Source organism: Lactuca virosa, chromosome 3, assembly GCF_052849685.1.
Source record: "Lactuca virosa cultivar CGN04683 chromosome 3, Lactuca_virosa_CGN04683_v6, whole genome shotgun sequence".
NCBI lineage: Eukaryota > Viridiplantae > Streptophyta > Magnoliopsida > Asterales > Asteraceae > Lactuca > Lactuca virosa.
Window position 1 is genome coordinate 428,632,682 of NC_136428.1, and position 20,194 is coordinate 428,652,875.

At 37.2% G+C, this 20,194-nt stretch overlaps 1 pseudogene; it reads right to left on the reverse strand.

Moving 5' to 3' along the window:
- Window positions 1–369: 369 nt before the first annotated feature.
- Window positions 370–20,194, reverse strand: part of LOC145165074 (transcription factor bHLH27-like) — a 33,899-nt pseudogene continuing 14,074 nt past the window's right edge.

Below are 20,194 nucleotides of genomic sequence, written 5' to 3' on the forward strand. Positions count from 1 at the left end.
AAAATAAAAATATTCTTGAACCATAAATAATAAAAATATTCTTGAACCTATTTCTTGATCATGAATTTAAAACCTTCTTGTAGAATAACAAATCCTTGAATAATCAATTGAATAATAAAAACAAAAAACACATTATTTCTTATAGAATACGGGTAACAATTGTTAAGAATTACATTTATTGTTACGTAATAAAACTAATACATTCTAAAAGAATAATGTGGTCCGTTTCAATTTTGTGGTCTGTTCTTCAAGCATCAACATCTGTGATTCCAACAGAATTGGAATTCGTCTTTCCATTCCAATAGAATTTGAATTCGTGATTCCATTCCAATAGAATTGGAATCTCACCAATATCATCCATTGAATCATCTACATAAACACTCTTCCATTCTCTATTTTTTTCTGCATCGATTCACAATCAATATTTAATACAAAAGAAAAATCACCCCTGCATTCCTTCTCTTCTTCGTTTTCAGTCAAGAACACACCACCGAAGTGTATGTTTTCTAGTGCAAACCTGAATGAAGAGTGTCTTGAAAAGGGTCTCAGCAAAAGCAGTGATGTTGGCAGTGACAACATTGAGCTTCAAAGATTCAAAAACCTCACAAATCTTGACCATCATGTCTCTTCTTTTCCTGCATTTCAAACTCAACAATGCTATCTTCTCTCCCACGTATGACACTTTTAACTATTAATTAACAATTTAAAACAATCATCAATTTGAGATAAAATCATGAGAGTACGTAAAAACAGTTCAAGACTTTGACTTACTCCAATAATTTCAATCGGAAAGGCCCTTGAATCACTTGCATCTGGAGATTGCTGAATCCTTTTCTTCTTTGATTTTTCCGTTGACATGAACACTGTGTCCTGATCAAAATCGTAAACCCCAAATTCGGATTTTTGAGACTCTAGTTTCATTATCTCCTCTTGAATAATCCTCCCTTGGAGGCCGCCGACGACCGAGTTCCGTCCGGCCAACTTGAATCACAGTAGCCGGAAAATGTTTCCTCCAATCCGCCCCAACTGTATTTCAGAAATTGCAGAAGAAAACGATGGATTCAGGTTTAAACAACAAAGAGAAAAGGAGAAGATCATATGATTAGTTAATTAGTATGATTACCTATCGAATTCTTCGGTTTGGAGAAACATATTGGTCTCCCAATAGTCTTTATACTCACATGCACCGCTGCTTCGCTGCTCCTTGTCGAGAGCTCCGTTTCTAGGGTTTGTAATTCGAGAGCAACTTGAGCTTCATCGTCTGACTCCGAGCCGGAATCGGAACTTGATGCAGACTGGAATAAAGGGGAAATGACGGCTGGAGGGACAAGGGTGGGGGTGTCGATTTGTTCAATCTAGGGTTTTCAGAAATCGGTTTTTAGATAAAGAGGGGAATGAGATTTAAACTGGAGAGATACCATGATTATAGGGTTTATTTTTGGAAGTTATTAAACAAATGACTAAATTACCCTTATTTATTTATTTAATTATTTAATTTTGATTGGCCCACATTTATGCATACGATAACACAATACTTAGTTTAAACAAATGAACCTAGCTCTCTCTCTCTCTCTATATATATATATATATATACATATATATATATATATATATATATATATATATATATATATATATATGCTAGATCTAGGGTTCATAAGTCTTGGATGAATTGCATGTACAATAGAGAAACCTAGATCCAAGCTTTAGGGTTTGCATGAGCACATAGGATGTTCTTTTGGCGTAAACCCATCAGTGGTATCAGAGCATTGATTGGTTTCTATTGTATTTGATGCCAAGTATTTCATTCATGCTTTGAAAATTCGTTTATTGGCCCTCTGACTGAAGAACTCGTCGAGTCCCAATGTGAACTCGACGAGTTGGATGAACTTGACGAGTCCACACTGGGAACTCGACGAGTTTAGCTGTCAGACAGAGGATATCTCAGGATTTCTTGCTGTTTTGCTATAGGATAATTACCAAAACTATTTTTAACTAATAAAATCCGATTTTTATTGTTATTATATGATTATCCTTACCAAAACAAAAGATAATTACCATTTAATTGTATAATAAATTCCTTATTTGATAAAATTTGATTATTTGATTTATTTGATGAATTATCTTGTGATTAAGATTGAATAGATCAAATCTAGATAATCATTAAATTAAATGTTTAATTTAAATTATTTGCTATTTGATCCTATGTGTTTTGAAGAGTTCAAAACTTATCCTCAAGTTTTGAAATTTAATTTTTTTAATTAAAAGTTTAAATTTGAACTATTTAAATTTCAAACCCTAGAATTTTACAAGTTTAAAATTCAACCTTATACTATATTTATTATAAGATTAATATATATATATATATATATATATATATATATATATATATATATATGTACAACTTAAATGCTAGTCTTACCGTTAGTAGGCATCATTCACGAAGCCGATCTATAAGGAGGGTATAAGGTTATGGCTAATAAAATGGCCGTTTAATGGGTGTCCACTCTCACCCACCACTTCCTTGATTGGTGGAGGGTCGTTAGCCGAACGGGTAGGATAGGGCAAACATTTTCTCATTAAAAGTATAATGAATTTATCAAGTAACTAACTGTTTTTTAAAAAATTCCCAATCTTAGTTACTTTAGGCGAAAGTGAATTGATGCAATTCCATGAAATTACACTTTGCACCCTTGCTAAGACGTTAGTGGAGCGTGTGTGGCTAACCGACACACTAATTAGGCTCTAAGCAAAGGTGGCAAAGGGTGACTCGATGTTTGTCATCGTTCGATGGAGCCTGTGTGGATAACCGACACGTCGAATAGGTGATTATAACATTGGCGGCACCATGTATATTTGCATGGTTATTCACACCCGCTTTGTGATCCTCGGTATCCCAGTCACAAACTTGAGGGGCATATCGAGATTTAAACATGGCATTGAAAAGTTCAATGAATCTCAAAAGATCTAGGAGTTTTCAATACATTTAAAACTTATCTCTAATTTGTTTTTCATGGTGGAAATTAGTGAATCGTCTTTCACTTACCTTCAAATTATTTGCTTGTTAGATTACGACATCCCTCTTCTAATTTGTAAATAATGTTGTTGGATCCTAGCCCTAATTTCTCATTTGTGTGTTTAATTGGGGATTCATTTCTAATCAAACTTTTTTCTCTTTCCTTTTCAGATGTCGAACGTCAACAACAATGCTTCCGGCTCAAATTCCTCTGGCTCGTTCTCACTCATGAACTTGTGTGGGAGAGTGTTCTTTGATGGGTCCAATATCAATGATTGGATCCGAAACATCCGAATGGTCACTCGTTACGAGGACAAAGAGTATGTCCTCGATGAGAAGCTGAAGGAAATCAACATCAACACTGCCTCTGCTGAAGAGATCGCGGCCTTTGAGGCCCATGAGCGTGATGCCACGAAATTCCATTGCATCATGTTGGCGACTATGACTGCAGAACTCCAGAAGTCCTATGAGGACATGTATCCCAATGAGATGCATCAAGATCTGCTGGACCGGTACCACGAAAGCGCTAGGCAAGAAAGGTACGAGATCATCACTTTGATGATCACTGCCAAAATGGGTAATGGAGAGTCCCTTACTGCTCATCTGCAAAAGATGCAGAGATATGTCGATCGCCTGCTAAACTTGAACGTGAACTTTGATGAAGACCTGGCAATTGACATCATCCTTCACTCCTTGCCTCCCTGCTACAACCAGTTCCGCATGACCTACCACATGAACAAGGAGGAGGTCACTTTGAGCAAGCTTCAAGGCTTGCTGAGGACTGCTGAGAGCAACCTCAAAGAAAAATCTGTTGCATCAACTCCTACTCCTACTGCTGTCCCAGTCTTGGCAATTAGGCAAGGGAAGGGCAAGAAGAGGAAGGCTGCCACAAAGAGCCACCATAAGGGAAAGTCCCATGATGGCACCTCTTCTAGTGGAACTAATGATGGTTCTGCTAAACCCAACTCCGACCCCAAGAAGGCAGAGTGCCACCACTGCCATGAAATAGGGCATTGGAAACGAAGTTGCCTGAAATATCTGCAAGATATCAAGGATGGGAAGATCAAGCCGTCCTACGCAGGTATTTACACTATTAAATCTAATGATTCATCACATGCTATTTCTTGGGTACTTGATACAGGATGTGGTTTTCACATTTGTTCTGATTTGCAGGGCCTAAGAAGAAATAGGGATGTGGAGCATGGGAAGATAAACTTAATCATGGGGAACAGAAGATCGTCGCCTGTCACCAAGAATGGAGTTTACTCTTTAGTGCTTAGTAGTGGATTAGGATTAGATTTAAATAATTGTTGCTATTCGCCAGATATGGCAAGAAACATCATTTCTTTTCATGGTTTGTATAGACAAGGGTTAAGATATTCATTTGATAATGAAAAGGGTTCTATTAATGCTTATCTTAATGGTGTTTTCTATTTTGAAGCATTTCCTTGTAATGGAATATATGAAACTGTGATGGTTGTAGACAATTTTGGAAATGATGTGTTGTGTATTGATTCTTCCAATGGTTTGGATAAAGCATGCTTTTGGCATTGTCGTCTTGGACATGTCAACAAGAAACGCATAGCCCAACTTCAAAAGGATGGAGTATTGGAGTAATTCGACCTCAGGGACGATGACGTGTGCGAGTCTTGTTTACTTGGAAAGATGACCAAGTCACCCTTCATTGGTTCTTGTGAAAGGGGTGATGGTTTATTGGATCTCATACATACAGATGTATGTGGACCCTTTAGATCCACCACAAGGGATGTGTGTCGCTTCTACGTGACTTTTACCGACAATTATAGCAGATATGGCTATATCTACTTAATCAGGCATAAGTCAGAAACCTTTTAAAAGTTCAAAGAGTTCAAACAAGAAGTGGACAATCAATTAGGCAGGAAAATCAATATGCTTCGATCCGATCGAGGAGGAGAGTACCTAAGTCTTGAATTCCACGACTACCTCAAGGAATGCGGAATCGTTTCGCAATTGATGCCACCTAGGACACCACAGTTGAATGGTGTGGCTGAGAGGCGTAATCGAACCTTGCTAGACATGGTTCGTTCCATGATGAGTCGTGCTTCGCTACCTATCTCATTCTGGGGGTATGCCTTAGAGACTGCCGCCCATATCCATAACTTAGTCCCTACGAAGAAGGTTGCCAAAACACCTTACGAGATGTGGACAGGGAAAGCTCCCTCGTTCGCACACATCAAGGTTTGGGGTTGCGAGGCTTTCGTAAGACGATAGACTCACGACAAGCTCGAACCTCGTATTGAGCGGTGTATTTTCATCGGCTACCCGCATGTCACACCCCCAACCATCGGCGGAAACATCGGGTGGTGCAACGTCATTCTTCGTATCACAGTTATATAACACACATTGAACAGTATTAAAGAAAATACATACCTTTATTGATAATTGAAAGTTACATAATTGTTTTTCTAGAACCTATTACATAATATCCGACTATGGCATACTTCTTAATGAACAGAAAGGTAATAGTAAAACTTTTCCTGTTCAAATACATACTAGCTTTTCAAGTTCCTGAAAACACATGCATTTTAAAATACGTCAACATAAAGTTGGTGAGTCCACAGGTTTTGACTCCATATAAAAATAATACATTTTCCACGCTCAAAATTATAGTTTTGAAAGTATCATTTTGACTCACCAACATTTAGTATGTATATTAGGTATAATAGTTAGTTATCAATTAAGTGTTATACCTAAACATTCCTTGAGCCTAAGGTATAAGTAGGGGGAAACTTATACTTAACATTAATACTTGTATACGACAAAGTATAATGTTTCTAACAATTTGCTACCATGTGCCTGTAACCGTTGCTATGACATAATACCTCTGATAAAACACACTCTTGATTTCCATGAGAAATAACACACTCATGATTTCCATGAGAAACAACACTCATGATTTCCATGAGAACAACACCGTACTACACTATGCTTTTAAACAGTATTCCTAACTTCATAACATTTAGGCAGTATAACAACTATAACTTGAAGTAAAACCAGGTTTTATCTTAACATAAAACCAATAACAACAACATATAACATACAAAGTTTTATCTTGTCATAAAACTAACAATAACAACATATAACATACCAAGTTTTATCTTATCATAAAACCAATAATAGCAACATACTTTATAAATTAACATATAGAACTTACGAATATAACTTCATAACTATTTCGTACACAACATATATATAGAATCATAAGTATAACTCAAGATCTACATTAGTATAATAACATGCTAACAAGTTGATATAGTTGTATATATTCAAAATATTACATTTAGAACAACTATATCCCGGTTATTATAACTATCTACGTTGATACTAATATACTATCATATAGACATAATAATAACGTATATACAATATTTAGCATGCGTTTTCCCCCGAAATATTAGAAAGTGGGGCCGCGAAACTCACCCTAGTAGCGTGATTTTATGTAATCTAAGCAGAAACGGTCAGCGGTACGAGGTCGTCGGGGCTCGGGATGCAAGAGGGCTTCAGCAAACGAGAGAAAGGGAAGAAGTTCAGGTGTAGGAATAGCTAAAGTCGGACCTACTATTTATACGAAGGATTTTGGACCCTCACGTCGTGAGTTTTATAAGACTCACGTCGTGAGTCAAGCATGATCATCTCGTAGACTTGCCATTTGCGTCCCTAGCTTCGGATGGTGTCCCTTTGACTCCTCACGACGTGAATCAATCCTTGCTCACGTCGTGAGTTTGGATCTTATCTCCTTGCAGCCTCCTCACACTTTCTAGATTCCGAGATGTGGCAAAATGACTCCTCACCTCATGAACATCTATGCTCACCTCGTGAGTTCAGTCAGATTAGGGTTTCTGATAGCTGTATCTTCGGAAGGTCGTAACTTTTGCATACGAACCCCATTTTTTACGTTCTTTATATCCACGCGTAGGTATTTACGAGTACAACAACTCTATTTTAGACTCCAATAGCTAATTCTAACTCTATTTTTAATTCCTCTTATTATAGCTATTTATAGTGTTCGGTTTATCAAAACTTCTTCATGCGAAGTCGGATTTAGACGTTCTCTATATTTTTGGAATCGTATGGACGTATACGTTGAGTTGTATCATAAAGAAAGTTCATATTTGTATTAGAATTTATCATGAACTACATATCACTCTTATCACATTACTAGTTTAACAAAATCACATTACATGATTGGCATAATCACATGTGATTGTCTATTGACCTATTTTGACTGGTGTTACATTCTCCCCCCGTTAGAATAATTTTGTCCCGAAATTTATCTTATGGATGGGGTTTTGTCAAACAGTTGGGGGTATTTTTCTTTGATCTGATCTTCATGTTCCCAAGTAAATTCAAGTCCTCGTAAAGAGTTTCATCGAACTTTCACTATGGGAATACGACTTTGCTTTAATCGTCTGACTTCTCGATCCATGATCTCAACAGGTTCTTCTACAAAGTTGAGTTTCGTATTGACTTGTATCTCTTCGAGGGGTATCACAAGAGTGTCATCGGATAGACATCTTTTCAGGTTTGATATGTGAAAAACATCGTGCGCATTACTTAGTTCTTGAGGCAACTTGAGTTAGTATGCGACAGAACCAATTCTTGTTAGAATTTCAAAAGGTCCTATATATCGTGGGTTTAGTTTGCCTCGTTTTCCGAATCGAATTACGCCTTTCCAAGGAGAGACCTTCAACATTACTTTATCTCCAACTTGGAATTCTAAAGGCTTACGTCTTACATCAGCATAGCTCTTTTGACGATCACGTGCAGCCTTTAATCGATCCTTAATTTGCACGATCTTTTCAGTTGTCTCGTCGACTATTTCTGGTCCAGTACGTAAGTTATCGCCCGTACGTTCTCTGGCCATCTACGTATCTCCAACTTCTGCCAAACATACTGGGGAACGATATTTTCGTCCATAAAGAGCCTCAAACGGTGCAGCCTAGATGCTGGTGTGATGACAATTGTTGTAGGAAAACTCAATTAATGGTAAATGAGTATCCCACGCATTTCCAAAGTCTATTACACAGGCTCGGAGCATATCTTCTAAAGTCTGAATGGTTCTCTCACTCTGACCATCAGTCTGTGGATGGTAAGCTATACTCATATCTAGACGTGTTCCTAAGGATTTTTGTAGAGATTGCCAAAATCATGAAGTGAATCTACTATCTCGGTCAGAAATAATAGAATGTGGAACTCCATGCAATCTGACAATTTCCTTAAGATAAACTCTAGTCAGCTTCTCCATCTTGTCGTTCTCCTTAATTGGTAAGAAATAGGCGGCATTAGTCAATCTATCGACTATTACCCAAATAGTGTCGAACCCACTAGGAGTTTTAGGTAACTTAGCGATGAAGTCCATTGATATCTGCTCCCATTTCCATTCAGGTATTTCCGGTTGTTGAAGTAAACCTGAAGGGTTTTGATGTTCTGCTTTTACTCTAGAACATGTCAAGCATTTGCTCACATAAGTAGCAATTTCAGCCTTCATATTTGGCCACCAATAATGTACTTTTAAATCTAAGTACATTTTGTCAGAACTTGGATGCACGGAATATCTGGATTTGTGGGCTTCTTCTAAGACCAAGTCCCTGACTCCACCGAACTTAGGCGTCCAAATTCGGTTCATAAAGTTTCGCGTTCCGTCATCTTTTTGTATAAGTTGCTTTTCCATTCCTTGTAAAGCTTCGTTCTTGATGTTTTCTTCTTTTAGAGCCTCAAGTTGAGCTTCTTTAATTTGTGCGGTAAAGTTAGAATGGATAGTTATAGTTAATGCTCGTACCCGACGGGGTTTAATATATTCTTTCCGGCTCAAGGCATCTGCTACCACGTTTGCCTTTCCGGGATGATAACGAATCTCACATTCGTAATCATTTAACAATTCGACCCATATTCGTTGTCTCATATTAAGATCTTTTTGGTTGAAGATGTGCTGGAGACTCTTGTGGTCGGTAAAAATAGTACACTTAGTACCGTATAAGTAATGTCTCCAGATTTTTAGTGCAAAAACTACAGCTCCCAATTCAAGATCATGGGTAGTGTAATTATTCTCATGCACCTTAAGTTGTCGTGATGCATAGGCTATAACTTTTCCTCTTTGCATCAACACACATCCCAATCCTTGATTTGATGCATCGCAGTATACGACGAAATCTTCTGTCCCATCTGGAAGGGATAGGATTGGTGCACTACACAACATTTGCTTCAGTTTCTGAAAAGCAGCTTCTTGTTTGTCTTCCCAGTTGAACTTCGTATCCTTCTGGGTTAGTGTTGTAAGCGGCTTGGCTATTTTGGAGAAATTCTATATGAATCTGCGGTAATAGCCAGCAAGTCCTAGGAATTGACGCACTTCTGTTGGCGTCTTTGGTGCTTCCCAATTCCTGATTGGTTCAACTTTGGATGGGTCAACATGAATTCCTTCGTTGCTAACTACATGACCTAAAAATTGTACTTCTCTAATCCAAAACTCACATTTGGAGAATTTGGCGTACAACTTTTCGTTTCTTAGTAGTTCCAAGATTATTTGCAGGTGTTGACCATGTTCTTCCTTGGTTCGTGAATATATCAATATATCATCGACAAATACTATCACGAATTTATCCAAGTATGGTTTGCAAACACGATTCATAAGATCGATAAACACCGCTGGGGCATTGGTCAATCCAAAAGACATAACTAAGAACTCATAATGACCATAACGAGTTCTAAATGTTGTTTTTGGAATGTCGTCTTCTTGTACTCTGAGTTGATGGTATCCTGATCTGAGATCTATCTTTGAGTAGTAGCTGGATCCTTGCAGTTGATCGAATATATCATCAATTCTTGGAAGCGGGTAACGATTCTTGATCGTTAGTTTATTCAGCTCCCGATAATCAATACACATTCAAAAGGATCCGTCCTTCTTCTTGACAAACAAGATTGGTGCTCCCCTAGGTGAAAAACTGGGTCGGATAAAGCCTTTTTCAAGAAGTTCTTGTAGTTGGCTAGACAATTCTTGCATTTCGGATGGAGCCAACCGATAAGGAGATTTCGCTACTGGTGGTGCTCCTGGAATTAAGTCGATTCGAAACTCGACTTGTCGGACAGGAGGTATTCCAGGTAGATCTGTAGGAAACACGTCAGGGAAATCACATACTTGAGGTATGTCCTTGATTTCTTTTGTCTTTCTCTTCTTATCTACAATGTGGGCTAAGAATGCGCTACATTTCTTATGTTGATATTTCTGAATCTTGGTACAAGAGATGAATTTGAGGTTCTTCCCAGATTTATCACCATAGATAATCAGGGCTTCGCCGTTTGGTAAGGGTAGTCGTATGGCTTTCTCATGACATAGAATTTCGGCGTGGTGTGAAGATAACCAATCCATGTAAATTATGACATCAAAACTACCGATAGGCGTTGGCATGAGGTTGACGTGAAAAAGGTAGTAATTAAGTGTTAACAGATAGTTTTCTAGGATTTCATGTGTTTTCTCAGTTTGACCGTTATCAATTTCTACTTCATAGATTTCTTTTAATTTGCTAGACTCATGACTTAACAATTTTCTAAACGTCGGAGTTATAAAACTTCTATCTGATCCAGAGTCGAAGAGTATGGTAGCATATAAATTATCTATGAGAAACGTACCAGATACGAACGAAGGGTCCTGGATAGCCTCTCTGCTTCCGATCACAAACGCCCTGCCACACCCTGTGCCTCCTTGACCCCTTAACTTTGGACATTCTTTCTTGATGTGTCCAACCTCTCCACACTCATAGCACTTTCTTCCTTCACCACTTCCTATTCCAGTATTTGTTTGCTGATTGACTGTTGCAGGTGTTGTGCTACTGCAGTAACTAGCAGTATGCCCCTTTTTCTTGCACTCCGTGCAGACAAAACAGTCACCTGGATGATGACGATTGTGCTGATTGCACCATGAAGATTTTGGTTGAGTGGTTACTGCCGTCGTGGATGCATAATTGGTTGCCACTTCTTGTCTTTTCTCAGATGATTGTTTGGGATTCTTCCTATTAAACTTGCGCTTGTTTGTTCCAGATTTGGGAGACTCAGCCTTTGAGACCACTTCTGTTCCTTGGATCTCTATGAGGGTTAGCTGATGAGCTATTCTCTTAGTGCTGTCATAGGTTGTAGGCTTTGATGTGATCACCATGCCTTTGATTTGCGATGCCAAACCCCAGATATATCGCTCAATCTTCTTATATTCAGGGTTACAAGTGTTGGACACATTACTACAAGATCATTAAATCTAGCGGTATAAGCTTTTATCTCTGAACCCTTCATGGTTAGGGTCCACAATTCTTGTTCCAGCTTATGTATCTCCTCCCTGGGACAATACTCATCTACTTGCATCATTTTTAGCTCTTCCCATTTCATTGAATTTGTAGTATCAATTCCCATTGTATTCACATGGCTGTTCCACCATGTAAGTGCTGCATCAACGAAAGTACAGGCTGCAAATCGTACTTTACAGTCGTCTGTACAAAAGCTTATTTGAAAGACGGACTCTGTATTTTCTATCCACCTAGTCAAATTAGCAACCCCTTCATTTCCATGAAAGCTCTTTGGCCTGCAATTCATAAAATCTATGTAGGTACACGTTCTAGCGGTCCCTACATGGCCTTCATTTCTAACTCCATCTCGTGTGACATTAGATAGAGCCGCATCAACTCTTTGAGCTATGATTTCTTCAAGTTGTGTTGTACTTATTAGGGGGTTTGGTTCTGGTGGTTGTTGTTGTGGTGCTGATCGTTGGTTAGGGTTTAGCCGAGCACTACTCCTTCTAGGCATTTTGTTTTAGTTCCTATTATAAATAATAAGAATTTTATGAGTTTTGTTAGTCATTTAACACACGAGTACTAAATACTTCAATTATTCTTCAAAGTGTAAAACATAATGGATAACACAATGATTACTGTAATATATGCTTTATATTATTACTAGCGGTTACATCAGTTTATTTATGCTTATAAGAGAAAAGTTTCTATAAACATTGCAAAATTTGCAAGGTTTTCTACATCCTTGCTATAAACTTTACTCTTCTTGCCTTAACTAGTCTGATTTTCGTATTTACGCAACCACTAGTTTTAACTTATCTACCAGAAACCTAAGTGATGACCTAGCACGTCAGTGACATTAACCACTTGCTCCTCAAGTGCTTGAGTTCTCTGCTCAAGACTTCCAGTGCGTTCTTCATTTCTTGAGGTTTGATTGTAGAGCTCTAACTCTGCAATCCTTGCATCATGAGTAATCATGTCGTTATAAGCGAAATTTATACGATGATGGACATCCATCACCGATTCCTGATCTCGTGTCCTTTGTCCTTCTAGCCTTCGTACTCTTCCAGAGAGATGAGTAGCCCTTCCTTCGACAAATTCCATCTTATCTTCAATTTTCACACTTTTCTCAAACAATTGAGATAAAGTGTTAACTTCAGAAGAATGTGGGAGATGCGGTCGAGATGATTGACCAGTCTCATACATCTTAGCAGATCTTTCATCTACCACCCACCTATCAGCGGTTTGTGCGATCCGTGCAGGTTCATCTTGAACTCTATGACTTCCTGAAGATGTCGCCTTCTGATTCTTCTTAATCCTTTTCCATATCGGTATGGATTTCCGTGTCATGCGTTTCATTTTTGCTCCTTCTGGAACTTAACGGTAAAGAGTGTTCATTAGTGGTAAAGATGATGCCACCGATTCTGTCTCCTCCATTAATTCGCTTTCTTCCATTAGTTCACACTCTTCCCATTCGTTGGAGGGTAAAGGTGCTCCATCGTCAGATGGTATTGGATGAAAGGTGGTTGGATTTAGAGGGTAGTAAGGATCACCTACCATCATGGGGAATGAAACTTCCTCTTCTTCATCCGTATCCTTGATGATTATCCGTTCTCCTGAATGTGCCATGTCGAATTCCTATACATTTTGGATCACCAACAGTTTAGTCTATCAAATATTACACCCAAATTAAATAGTTCATATGATCTGATCATAATAAAATGTAGTTGCGCACCTACACCTAATTGTGATAGGATATACGCACATATAAACTTTAGTTGGAATATTTGATCTAAATCCTTGAGATCAAAAACATTCCGGGTATTAAGGTGTATTCTCATCGTGGGTCTGAGTCTTTATATATGACTCTATATTCTTATTTATTGTATTCACCCTTTAACTATTGTTTGTTACTTCAGGTCTACCTGATAAGGCCCCGGCCAGTCAGGACAGTCGAAAGGGCAGGATCATTTTAGCATATAGCCGTTCTGGAATCCAACAACCCAAATCGACGTGTCTATCCTTGTCACCGCTCCCATAAGTAGTCCTTCGGTAGAATAATTAATAATACTTTTTATTGTAGGCTAAGGGATATACCTAAACCTAATAGAGTAAGCCCTAAACTATAGACATGCTTTCCTAAGAAAGTACTAGTTCACTATAGTTAATAGCTCTAATACCAATTCTGTCACACCCCCAGCCATCGGCGGAAACACCGGGTGGTGTAACGTCATTCTTCGTATCACAGTTATATAACATACATTGAACAGTACTAAAGAAAATACATACCTTTATTGATAATTGAAAGTTACTTAACTGTTTTTCTAGAGCCTATTACATAATATCCGACTATGGCATACTTCTTAATGAATAGAAAGGTAATAGTAAAACATTTCCTGTTCGAATACATACCAGCTTTTCAAGTTCCTGAAAACACATGCATTTTAAAATACGTCAACATAAAGTTGGTGAGTCCACAGGTTTTGACTCCATATAAAAATAATACATTTTCCACGTTCAAAAGTATAGTTTTGAAAGTATCATTTTGACTCACCAACATTTAGTATGTATATTAGGTATAATAGTTTACTTATCAATTAAGTGTTATACCTAAACATTCCTTGAGCCTAAGGTATAAGTAGGGGGAAACTTATACTTCACATTAATACTTGTATACGACAAAGTATAATGTTTCTAACAATTTGCTACCATGTGCCTGTAACCGTTGCTATGACATAATACCTCTGATAAAACACACTCATGATTTCCATGAGAAATAACACACTCATGATTTCCATGAGAAACAACACTCATGATTTCCATGAGAACAACACCGTACTAGACTATGCTTTTAAACAGTATTCCTAACTTCATAACATTTAGGCAGTATAACAACTATAACTTAAAGTAAAACCAGGTTTTATCTTGACATAAAACCAATAACAACAACAACATATAACATACAAAGTTTTATCTTGTCATAAAACTAACAATAACAACATATAGCATACCAAGTTTTATCTTATCATAAAACCAATAATAGCAACATACTTTATAAATTAACATATAGAACTTCCGAATATAACTTCATAACTATTTCGTACACAACATATATATAGAATCATAAGTATAACTCAAGATCTACATTAGTATAATAACATGCTAACAAGTTGATATAGTTGTATATATTCAAAATATTACATTTAGAACAACTATATCCCTGTTATTATAGCTATCTACGTTGATACTAATCGAAGCAGAAACGGTCAGCGTTACGAGGTCGTCGGGGCTCGGGATGCAAGAGGGCTTCAGCAAACGAGAGAAAGGGAAGAACTTCAGGTGTAGGAATAGCTGAAGTCGGACCTACTATTTATAGGAAGGATTTTGGACCCTCACGTTGTGAGTTTTATAAGACTCACGTCGTGAGTCAAGCATGATCATCTCGTAGACTTGCCATTTGCGTCCTTAGCTTCGGATGGTGTCCCTTTGACTCCTCACGACGTGAATCAATCCCTGCTCACGTCGTGAGTTTGGATCTTATCCGCTCGCAGCCTCGTCACACCGTCTAGATTCCGAGATGTGGATAAATGACTCCTCACCTCGTTAATATCTATGCTCACCTCGTGAGTTCAGTCAGATTAGGGTTTCTGACAGCTGTATCTTCGGAAGGTCGTAACTTTTGCATACGAACTCCGTTTTTGACGTTCTTTATATCCACACATAGGTATTTACGAGTACTACAACTATCTTTTAGACTCCAATATCTAATTATAAGTCTATATTTTATTCCTATTATTATAGAGATTTATAGTGTTCGGTTTGTCATAACTTCTTCATGCGAAGTCGGATTTAGACGTTCTCTATATTTTTGGAATCGTATGGACGTATACTTTGAGTTATATCATAAAGAAAGTTCATATTTGTATTAGAATTTATCATGAACTACATATCACTCTTATCACATTACTAGTTTAACAAAATCACATTACATGATTGGCATAATCACATGTGATTGTGTATTGACCTATTTTGACTGGTGTTACACCGCTGAAGTCCTTTGGATATCTCTTCTATAGACCGAGTGACAATGTTGTCTTTTTTGCGAGGAAAGGGGTTTTCTAAGAGCGAGAACTCATAAGCCAAGGGGACAGTGTGTAACACCAGTCAAAATAGGTCAATAGTCAATCACATGTGATTATGCCAATCATGTAATGTGATTTTGTTAAACTAGTAATGTGATAAGAGTGCTATGTAGTTCATGATAAATTCTAATACAAATATGAACTTTCTTTATGATACAACTCAAAGTATACGTCCATACGATTCCAAAAATATAGAGAACGTCTGAATCTGACTTCGCATGAAGAAGTTATGATAAACTGACCACTATAAATCTCTATAATAATTGGAATTTAAAATAGACTTAGAATTACCTATTGGAGTCTAAAATATAGTTTTAGTACTTATAAATACCTACGCGTGCATATAAAGAACGTCAAAAATAGAGTTCGTATGTGAAAGTTACGACCTTCCGAAGATTCAGCTGTCAGAAACCCTAATCTGACTGAGCTCACGACGTGAGCACAAAAACTCACGACGTGAGGAGTCATTTTGCCACATCTCAAAATCTAGAAGGTGTGTGACGAGGCTACGAGGGGATAAGATCCAAACACATGACGTGAGCAAGGATATCTCACGACGTGAGGAGTCAAATGGCCACCTTCCGAAGCTAGGGACGCAAATGGCAAGTCTACGGGGTGACCAGTCATGGCTCACGACGTGAGACTATATGGCTCACGACGTGAGAGGCCAAAAACCTTCCTATAAATAGTAGGTCTGCCTTCAGCCATTCTTACACCTAAACGTCTTTCTTCTCTCTCCTTTGTTGAAGCCATCTTGCATCCCGATCCCCGACGACCTCGTACGCTGAACGTTTCTGCTTAGATTACATAAAATCACGCTACTAGGGTGAGTTTCACGGCCCCACTTTCTTATATTTCAGGGGAAAACGCATGCTTAATATTGTATATACGTTACTATTACGTCTATACGATAGTATATTAGTATCAACATAGACAATTATAATAACCGGGGTATAGTTGTTCTAAATATAATATTTTGAATATATACAACTATTATCAACTTGTTAGCATGTTATTATACTAATGTAGATCTTGAGTTATACTTAGGATTCTATATATATGTTGTGTGCGATATAGTTCCGAAGTTATATTCGGAAGTTCTATATGTTAATTTATAAAGTATGTTGCTATTATTGGTTTTATGTCAAGATAAAACCTGGTTTTACTTCAAGTTATAGTTGTTATACTGCCTACATATTATGAAGTTAGGAGTAATGTTTGTTGGAACATGAAAGTGAACCTCTAGCAATCCTAAGTACATATTCCGAAGTGTGTTGGTTCTAAAAGGAAATGTGATCCGGAACTTGTCCGGAGCTGGAGAAAAGGAGAGTGAAGTATTTTGACGAGGAACACATTCCGGAGCTGATCCTGAAGTCCGGAATGTATGATGATCCGGATCAACCTTCATCTCCGGAAAAATGCTTGTCCGGAATGAAGTCATTCTGTCTTTAGTGCATTTATTACTTTTGTCTTATATGTGATGTAACGTTTCATAGGACTTAGTCTAAAGTTGATTTTGGACAATCAGAATGTCAGAATTGTGTCTTTTGTCCGGTCCTATGTAAACATCTGGGTTAATTCGTTGTAACATTCTCTCCTATAAATAGGAACTTTCAATACAAGTCAACTACGGATCTTTCACTTACTTTTGGCATTTACTCTTATCACATTAAAAACATTCTTCTTGTTCTTCATTTATTAACTTTACCATGATCATTATCTAGTTGTTCTCAATTAATGTCTTGATCATTTGTTGAACTGATCATCTAAGACTTGACTGGTCTTTCCAGTCTAGACTTGAATATCCATTATGAAGCAGACATTGATCTCAAGCATTCACTCAAGGTTTGAGTTTTCAAACCTTGTCCCTGCGCATAGATCTTGTTCTCACAATTGGTATCAGAGCTCGAGTGGTTGTCCTTTGAATCCATAAGAACAAATTATAATTGGTTTGAATTTACCTTGGTATTTCAACCATTTTTGTGTTAAGGATAAAAGTTCTTCTATATACCACTTAAGCTTGAAGATATCTTGACTTCAATGGCTGTCTCAAATTCTCAGCAAATGATTTCAATGCAAATCGCAAATAGCGAGGGTGGCCCTACACGTGCCCCATTGCTAGTTGTGGAAGAATATGATCATTGGAAAGTTAGAATGGCCCTACATTACGTTCTAAGTACTGAAACGTTCTATCTTCCCAAGAATTTAGGACCATCCGAGATCCTTGATAAGAACTGGTCCAACCTCCGTCAGACCTCAACTACTTAAGGATTTCATAAATTCCACCCAAATCCACCCACGTCTCAAACTTGAAAAAGTGCTTGTCCGACGTGACTCTCGAAATCCCACTCATCGAGATCGAAATTAGTTGCTAAATTAGTTGTTAATTGACTAATTAGATTCATAAATGTATCATTACATGTTCAATAGGATCCGCGTGTGTGTTCAAGTCCTCACTTGACACTTAGCATCCTATACCATCCGTCCATCCGAATCACCCACTACAGGTGAGTTCATACCCCTTAATCAACCTTTGAAATGATTTTAAATGCTTTTATGGGGGGGGGGGGAATACAAGTTGAACTGACAAGTTATTATATCAATCACATGTGATTAATAACCGTCAGGCAAATAGATTTTTTCATGTTAAACTGTTTTATTCAGCTAAAGGTTTTCAAATCTTGTTTTCAAGTCTCTTTTAAAATAAAAAAATCTCTTTTTAATTTATTAAAATTTTATCAAAGTCTTTTAAACTTATACTCTTGTTAGATTCATGTCTATATAGATATAGTTATATAAGTAGGGTTTGAAGGACTTAGGACTGATAGCCCGCTTTATTTCCTGTTCCTTGTTTGGTTGTGGACTTAGAGCATCCAGTTATCTTTCCGAGTGTTGTTGAAGTCCTAGTTATATATTATGTATATGTGGTTAGATATTAAAATTCTTATTCCAGTTCAACACCTTTGGGTAGCAAAGGTACCTAGATAACCTCTCAAGTAAACTATAATAGGTATAGTTTAGAAACCAACCATAACTTTCATGAAGGAGAACTTAGTTATATCTATATTCTAAAAACTTATACTTTTAGTGAAAAGAAAGGTATATAGAAATCAAAACACGAGATACAACCTCATGACGCGGATTTCACCGTTGTCGAGTGGTAACCAGAGTCTCCTGGAGGGAGAGCGGGCATTGTGTGTATAGATCTATACGGGACAGACCATCCCACATCCTGACTGCTAGCTACAGTCCCGGCCGACCAAGCCAAGGGGTGACAAACGTCACATTCATTTCGACGCCAGCAGGTCGTCGTGTTTACATCCGTCAATCAGTATGGTTACGAGTATCTTTACATTTACCTTATAATTCATGGCTTTAAGGTAATAAGTGTTATCACGGTATTATTCTACATATAAAACAGTCATAATATATTTTCCTAGTTATACACTAGGCCACATTTTAAACCTTTAAACTAACCTACTTAGGATTAAAGGCTATTCTAGACTCTCCGAGGTGTATTGTTCATTTAATACCACCTGGAGTCTACATTTCATTCATTTAGACTCTCCGAGGTGTATTGTTCATTTAATACCACCTGGAGTCTACATTTCATTCATTTAGACTCTCCGAGGGGTATTGTTCATTTAATACTACCTGGAGTCTGTATTTTATTTCTTTTTAAACGGCAACATCATTGTTGAAGTAAAGCATTATTTTCCCTATTACTTTTGCTTGTGATCTTCTCACATATTCATTAAAGTATAAACTATATTTTGATAATGATAAGATACTTTTGAGGGAAAATACTCCTTAAAACATAAAACAGTCGAGTTTTGGTAGAAAACTACTTTTATTAGAAAATATAGGATTTTCTGAGGGAAATTCTAATACTCTGTAAACTTTAATCACCATCCTTAAATGAGACTATTTCGATGAATAACATGTATTTATATCAATGTCATTAAAATACTTATGAACTCACCAGCATAAAAATGTTGATACTCTCTTCCAAAATAACTTGTATTCTCAGGTCGTCGGTAGACAGGTACACTCCGGGAGCTTTTGTGAAGACAGCCTTGTACCGAGCTGCATCTTATGTTATCTTCTATATTTACTTTTGATGTTGTTGCTAAATGTAACCTATGTAAAATTATTACTATTAATGCAATGGTTGTTGTACTTGATTTATTATACTGCATATGTTGTGATACTTGACATGACGTCCTCCACCCCAGAACGTTTCTGCCGTTCTTGTTTTGGGGTGTGATAGATTGGTATCAGAGCATTGTTTATAGTGGGCTCAGTATATCAAATCATAAAAGATATACAACCTATAAATACAATGGGATAAAAACACTCTGACCAAGAATTATATTTTAAAATATAACCATATTTTACAAAAGTATAAGAACATCCAGAATATAAAAACCCAAACAAGTATCACAAGAAGAATAAGAATAAAAGTCTTTGGATGTTGAGCATTACCGTCAAACCTAGGTAGTTATGTAATCGTAAGCTGGAATAAATGTAACCTGATCAACTACATTTATTCGAGATGCGACTAACGTGTGCTTGGGGGTGATGGGGTGTTGCAATGAATCTGAAACTTACCAAATAGGAATGCTAGAGCCAAACATAAAGTTTAAAATACTATAGGAGTATTTTAGGATACTTAAAGACTCACAATAAACCCAAAAGTATGTTCAGAAGTTAAGAATCAAACATGT